Source organism: Chroicocephalus ridibundus, chromosome 6 (assembly GCF_963924245.1).
Source record: "Chroicocephalus ridibundus chromosome 6, bChrRid1.1, whole genome shotgun sequence".
In the NCBI taxonomy this organism is placed as follows: domain Eukaryota; kingdom Metazoa; phylum Chordata; class Aves; order Charadriiformes; family Laridae; genus Chroicocephalus; species Chroicocephalus ridibundus.
Window position 1 is genome coordinate 25827624 of NC_086289.1, and position 7547 is coordinate 25835170.

The window sequence follows — 7547 nt, forward strand, 5'->3', positions numbered from 1 at the left end:
ACCACTTTTTTTCTCCTTTGTTAGGGCTGAGTCTCACAATACTTATTCTAGTATTTTCTTCGCTCAAACCCCGAGTCCTTTTGAAGCTGATGTTATTATCCATGAGAGTCAGCGTTACTAGTATTGGAAGGCTGGTATTGCAGCTTCCTTTTTAATATATTTCGTTCTTTGAGCAGGGCATTACATGATTGCTAAACGTTCAATTCTCACATCTTCTTTGCAGATGAAAAATCACTGTATGTTGGTCTTCTGTTACTCCCATTTAAGTCGGAAGAAAGAAACAAACCTGTCTGTGCTTTTGAAAATTCTTTCTGTAAATTACAGGGTTCACTTGCTGCCAGTGGATGTATTAATATTTTTTATTCCTGCCAACAATATGAGTATGTTGGGAAATGTTTACCCCCCGCAGAACATTGCTAGATGCTGCCTTTGTGGTGAGGTTCTGAACCAGCCCATTTTATACTGACTCAGACCGAGTCTTACCACATATTTCTTCTTTATGTGGTGTGATAGTTGGCACATGAGTCTCTGCTTGCCCAGTTTGGGAAAGTTTATTCTCTTTACTCTGTGTGCAACTCTCTGTCTTTGTGCTTTGTTAAATGGTTGGCATATGTGAAAGAAAGAGATGAAATTCAGCTTTCCGGAGGTGTAACCGCATAGCCAAGATTGAGGCTGTGCAGGTTTCCAAGGATCCGTTTGCAGGTTCAGGCTGGGGAATGTGACAGTGAGTCAGGTGATATGAAGTCAGGGGTCTTGCACGGCTTGCGAGCTGCTGTCCTCTCTTCCCAAAGATCCCTAGCTGTGTCCTTGTCTGCTTCAATTGCCGTGTCATCGCTCTGCAAGCAAGTGATGGCACGAAATAAGTAAGCGCTCCCCTTTTGTTTTTAAAGTGAAAGTTCTGCTTCACTGCTTGTAGTATAACAATTGAAATGCGTAGTTTGCTTTTTAGTGTTTTTATGTATACATCTGGTAACCGTTACATCTCACTGGCTAGTCTTTTTCTGCGACTTAGTTAAAATCTGTTTTCTGCATTCCTTTCTACTCCTAGTAATGGGAATAAAACAAACGAGATATGATGGCGAGAAAACAACCATCTAAAGATGCTACTGTGGGACTGTGCCAATGCTGACAACCCTGAGTGACAGGTGAGCATTGTTGTACACAAACGCGTCTCAATGGCTTGAAGGAAAGAGATGTCTTATGCCTTCTGGTTTGGAGCCTTCTTGGAGTTAGTCTGTGGGTGTGAACAACTGATAGAGCCTTTGATTTCCTTATACCACTCCAGCAGTACTAGGTGGTTAAAGAATGTTGTCTTACCTACATTTAATGCTCATTTGACTTCTAATATTATCCAAATAACTTACCAAGGTCTTGGATTATATGAGCAGTAGGCCCAAGAAAAATGGCTTCTTCCAATCATTTTTAACTTAACGTTCTTAAGAAGTCTTAAGAGTATTTTTGTTGGCGTTTGTTATGTGAGAATGTGCAGGATATACCCAGCACTCCTACTTCGTCAAAACTGGTTGCATTAACGTATTTTCTGTATGCGGTAGTAAAGCAGCTGAATCTTTCTAAAAGTTACCTTTTAGGTTAGGTCTCTGATGGACTTGCCTCTGGTGGTGTTGTCAACCTGAAGGTGACCCTTTCTTAGAGTTGCTGACAATTAGATTAAGGTTTCAGATCAGGATTTTCACAAGCCTTCAAGGAGCAGATATTTTTAAGGACAAGCTAAGTCGTGGTCATGGCACGTTCACAAAATATCATCATCATCTCAGCATCCTCAGCGTATTAAGGAAACAGAATCTTGGAAAATATGTTTAGTTCTAGGTTAGTTGTGTTCATAGGTTTTAATGTAAAATATATTCTATGTTATCACATTACATGCAATGTTTGGGCTGTGACAGCAAGTTCTTAAATGTGTTCAAAGCAACCTACCAGCACAAGTTCAAAAATTTCTTGCAAATATTTTGCATTCTGCTTGAAAGTTTTGCTGCCAAATCAAAAACAAAACTGTAAAGTCAAGGGGTTTTTAAACCTAGCTTTATCTTATTCTAGAAGTTTTTAAACAGATCACCTCACCTCTCATCCATAATTCCATACATCCTATATATCATTATAGTATTGTAGTTTTATAATGAAATATATAGAAAGAAATCTTTTTGGATGCGTCAGTATTAAATGTAAGTTTTAATTCGGTATTATATTTGGAAGTAAAGAGGAGTTTCACAGGATCTCTTCAGATCATATTCTGGAGAAAACCAGTGGCAGAAGAGTGCAGCTTAAGAAATTCTCCATTACTTCTACATTTGAATGGGGAAAATCAAATAAAGAATACCAAGGTAACGGAAATTGATATTGCTAGCGTAATTTTTATCTGTAATTGCCCTTCTAGTTTTAAAGTAACACTATTTTTGTAATTAAATATTTAAGATTTAGTGTAGGGAAACAAAGAAAGGAGATTTCTGAAGACAACCTGCTTATTCATTTTGTAGGCTTCTCTGATTTTATAAGACCTTTGAAACAATGTGTGCACTCAATTATCTAGCATTCAGTCTATCTACTGAGTAAGCAGACAGTTGTGGACTTCAGGGAATTTTCAAACACACGTGCTGTTCAACCTTAGCAATTTTCTTTTACCTAGGAATTGTTTTCAGAAATTCCCATATAATGAAATTTCTGTTTAAGTTGATAGCTGTAAATGAGGGCATAGTTGCTTCATTTCCTTTTGACAATAAGCCAAATTCATCCCTGGTGGAACTCCATTGATTTAACTCCACTTGAGCTAAGCTACGCTGGGGATGAATTTGGACCAGCTTGAGATTTTTTTATTCATCTTTTCTTTAATTTCCTTTAGCTTAGTAGTCGATTTAGGGCTGGTCAGAGGATTACAATGCAAGAGAGGGGAAAAGCAAAACTTCTCTGCTCAAGAGTCATTTCCTTTTTAATACCCTACTGATTTAACCATGACTTGTAATGTGTTTCAGGTAGCCAAATTTCAACATCAATTTTGGAAGAAAGTTCACTATACTTTGAGTCTCCTTCCTTGGCTACTTCCCAAACCACCAAATCACCACCTACTATACAATGCACATATTATAGAAGGCAATGGAAATGTCAGTGCGCTGGGAAATTATGTGGATAAACTGCAGTTATCAACTGGTGCCTGATATGGTTAGCTGGAGCTCCACTGATTGCACACCTCTTTGGCCATTACTTCAGGTGATGGCGGAACTGCAAGATCTCGGCATCTGTAATGCCTAACGTACCTTCCCCCCAGCTACTGCTTGCTGTACTTGGGTTTCTGAGAGTCTTGGGTGGTTTCTGTCCATGAGGTGCTCTGCCAGTCTTTTTCCCTTTTTTTTTTTTTTTCTTTTTTGTAAGTTTTGGTTATTGTGGGTTCGCACCCAATAAGTTTTAAGTTTGAGCAAAAGCTGAAAGCATCATTCAGCCAAAACCACTACTGAGCTATATGTGGTTTTTATCTGAAACTGTAAATCAGCTGCGTTCACTGAGGGGTTAGCAAACCTGGCCTGAATGTCAAACCTCTAGCGACTCCCTCAAAACGGGTTAGTTCTGGGTTTCATTACGAAAGGTTTGCACGGCTCTAGCTAAGCCCTCATTTTCCACTTTCAGATAAATGCTTTTTCAGCTGTATTTATGAGGCTTAAGAGTAAAAAAACCCTACCAGCTGTTAATGTTAATCACAAGTTTATATCATAAGCACATTCTGAGTCTTATCCTCTTTCCGTTCATGTCAGTGGCAAAGCTTTCAACATCAATAGCAGTAGGAGCAAATATCACAAAACACAGGAATGCACACCCAGTTTAAAAGGAGAAAACAGAGCTCTGCCTTAAACTAACAGAGCCAGGAATAGGATGCTGTACTTACAAATGTTTTGCTGTTTTCACATTCACTTTTGCACCAAGAAGCACTTAGTGGCAATATAGAAGCAAGCACAAGTTTCAGCTTCATGCCGGAATGGTTTGCACTTTCTTATGGGGCATCAAAATACACGTTAGAACAGCATCTTTGATGTAAGGAATCGAAACATTATAAAAAAAATGAGCCTCTATCACCCGTGCTAAGAAAGAAGCCCAGATTTATTAGTTCTGAAGCAGCTGCTGGCTGATAAATTTCTGGAGCTTTACACAGTGGCAACATTCTGTTATCTATCAAAATGCAAATTAATATTTATTTTACAAAATTTTAATTATTCTGAAAGTAATTCTATTTATGAATTTAGTAAGGTCTGATGCATTTGGGTTGTGTTTTTTCTCAAATCAAAACGCGAGGGATTTAGTCTGTATGGCTTTCTGCTACGTTAGCTATTTGGGTTTTGAGGCTTAGCAGTTCTCATTGTACCTAACCGGAAGGCCAGCTTCACTGAAATTTTTGAAATCTGAACAAATGTCCTGGACCTGCAGATTGTGCTAATGAATGTTTTACAGGAAGGTAGAAGTGTAGATTTCAGGACTACGAGACAGGGTAGGTGGTTTCAGTTTGTGCCTATTTCAGTGGCTTGCTTTTAAGCGTCACTAAAATAAAAATACTTTTCCTAGTTTCTCTATTGAAATAATATAGCTTACCTGAGAGGATGCTGAGACTTAGTTAACTAAAAATATTCCCAGGTCTGTTGCAGTAACATACCAAAAGAATTGTGTTCTCACTCTGTTTATATTTCATACAAAATGCTATATTTAAAACCTTTTTTTTTTTTTTCTCTATTTTTAGTAAACCTAAGTCCTAAGTAAATGTCACTGTTAATGCCACTGGTAAAATTCATCCTTGAGGGCATTCCAACATAAATAGCAACGATAACAGTTGTATCGTTTTGGAGCAGTTTGAATTTGAGGCCACACTATGCCGTATTTCCTGAAAGTTATTTTCATGCATCCCTCCTGTGCATGTGTTTGAAAACACACCTGTAAGTGCAACAGAAGGCTGTGGCTATGCTTTGTTGTTTAACCCTGGCTCTGTCATACTGGCATAAATTGTAGTAGTTCTTGGCTAGAATGCAGAATGTTACCTTGTATGAGAAGTCTCATCCCCTGCTGGTAGGCTGCCTCTCCTCCTCCCCACAGAGAGCAAAGGTGGCATCATGAAAGGTTTGAGTCTTGTTTATCCTTAACTAACCATAGCTGCGTAACTGAGGGTAATAAATGTATTCTGGCCCTTCCCACCTTTCTCTGCTACTCACTCACTGATTACCTAATCGTATGGAATGCTAACGTAAATTCTTGACTGTGTGTAGCGATAGTTCTGGTTATATCATTCTATGTTTTGTTTTGTATTAACTTTTTCATTTAGCCTTCAGTGCAGCAAAGAAAAAGGAGACTGCAGAAGCATTTGCTTTTCTGGTAACTTACCTGGAGTTTAATAGACCTGGAGTTTAATAGAAGTTAATGAATTTTTGTTTGGAATTATGGTCTTTCACCTAGTAATGAAATAAACGGTGAAGCAGTGCCTCAGAGAAAAACCAAAACAAAAAAAACCGGGGCCCCTGAACATCAGGATTGAATGCACGGTGTGTTGGGTGCCCAGCAAAGGCTGGGCGCAGCACTGGGGACTGGAACGCTCATCCATCCAGAGGGAGAGTGGCTCTATTTTACTTGAAGATTTGGCAGTGCCCTCTGCAATGTCCCAGGTTACCCTCTGCTGAATGAGCATCTTCCGTCTGAGCCCAGCTTTCTCCACAGTCAGACGTAAATAGGCAGCATGCTTCCCCCAAAAAGCAATCAATCCCTCTAGGATCCCTCTAGGACAGTAGGGAAACGGGCATATATAGTAATTTTCAAAAAACAAGACTAAACTGCATGTTTGCATGTATGTGCAAGCTCATGTGCCATCGTTGTATTTCTCTTCTTATGTTTTTAAAAATAAGTTTAATCGGGAGCCCAAATAATTATTTTAAGAAGATAATATTTTTTTAAGTCCAACTGATGGTCAAATCTGAAAGCTGAAACATGGCCAGTTGAAATGGGCAAAGAGAGCCCCACAGTGAAATTACACAGTGTTTAACTGTGTGAAACATGTCTGGCTGCCCATACACAGTCACAAATAACTCTAGGAGAATCTGAAGGACTCAGGCTGCCCAGGGAAAAGGAAAAAAAAATGACTATTTATTATATCAATTAAGCCCAAGGGGAAAATGTCATAATGAAGGAGTCCAGAGTTTTAGGCTCTTATTTATTTTTTTTTCTAAATTTTGAAAGACAAAGAAATCCCGATCCGATCTTAAAAATGACATGTATTTATTTTAAATGAATGATAATGATACAAGACTGCTCTCTTCTTCTTCTGAATTGTGTTTTCAACTCCTGGAGTCCCGCCCTGAGACCCCTTAGCGTCCATTAGCAGATCCATTTTCTACCCTTAAACTATGTATTCTTATCAAAATGTTAATTCTTCCAAGCCTTGAAAAAAACACCCTGATACGCTGCGTATTTTATATGCCAAATTATTCCACTTTAATGGAAAAAGAACAGAAATGTTAAGGAATTCATGTGTATCTGAGTTGTGCACATCAATCTTCTAAGGCGGCACATAACAAAGGTCAGAAATAGCCTAGCGCTGTGTTTTGTGTAGCGCATCATTCTATGAGGAAAATGTGCCCAAGTTCCTCCTAAAACATTGTTTTCAAGCATGGTTACTACTGAATATATTTCTAAATGACAAGGTTTATTTGTCTGTATTTTGATATGTTTAGAGGAAACTCAGGCTGACAGTTAGAGGAGGCAGGAAGAGGGAACCACAACAAGTTCCACCCAAACACAAAATGTCATCTCTTCCCTAGCTAGGATCCAGAAGCATCCTGATGAAAAAAAGAGCAGACATTTAAAAGTTTCTGACATGTGTCACAGATGCAGCCATTGAGCCACTGTTGCTGATGTAGCTCGAAATGACAGCATCCAAGCCATTGGAACTGGCTGCGGGACATTCAAAGTTTGGTGTGTGTCGCATTTAATCCTTGTCATGGCACATCTAGAGAATAAAAAAGACAAATGGACACAGGGAGTAGTGATAGTTCAAAAAACTTAAAATAAAGCTTCCCAGTCTAATTGATATTATCAAGCTGTGCTAACATTTACCAGCCACCAAGCAGACAGACAGGAGGTCAGCACCCTTTTTTTCTGCAATTTTCCCCCAAGTCAGAAGGATAAGTCTTTCAAGCTTCCTCTAAGGGTGACCCAAATACATGAACTGTTTACTCAGAAATAGCACTGACTTGCCAAAGATACTCCTTAATAATCAAAACATATAAAGACAAAAGGGCTTCAACCACTGATGAAGCAACTTGTCGTGCATGGCCCATGTTATTTATTTACACTAGTTTAGGATCCAGCCAATAATGATGATTATTGCACCAAAGAGTTGACAGTTTATTGATTGTACTACCTCTGGATATTTTCATAACCTTCATTTCTGATTATATCGTTGTAAAGTTGAGGTGCAGGCAGCATAAAATAACATCCTTTTTGAGTTACCATGTTGGCATCTTCTTTCCAGTAGTGTGTGTTTTAATGCTGGCCCAAAATGTTTGTGTAAA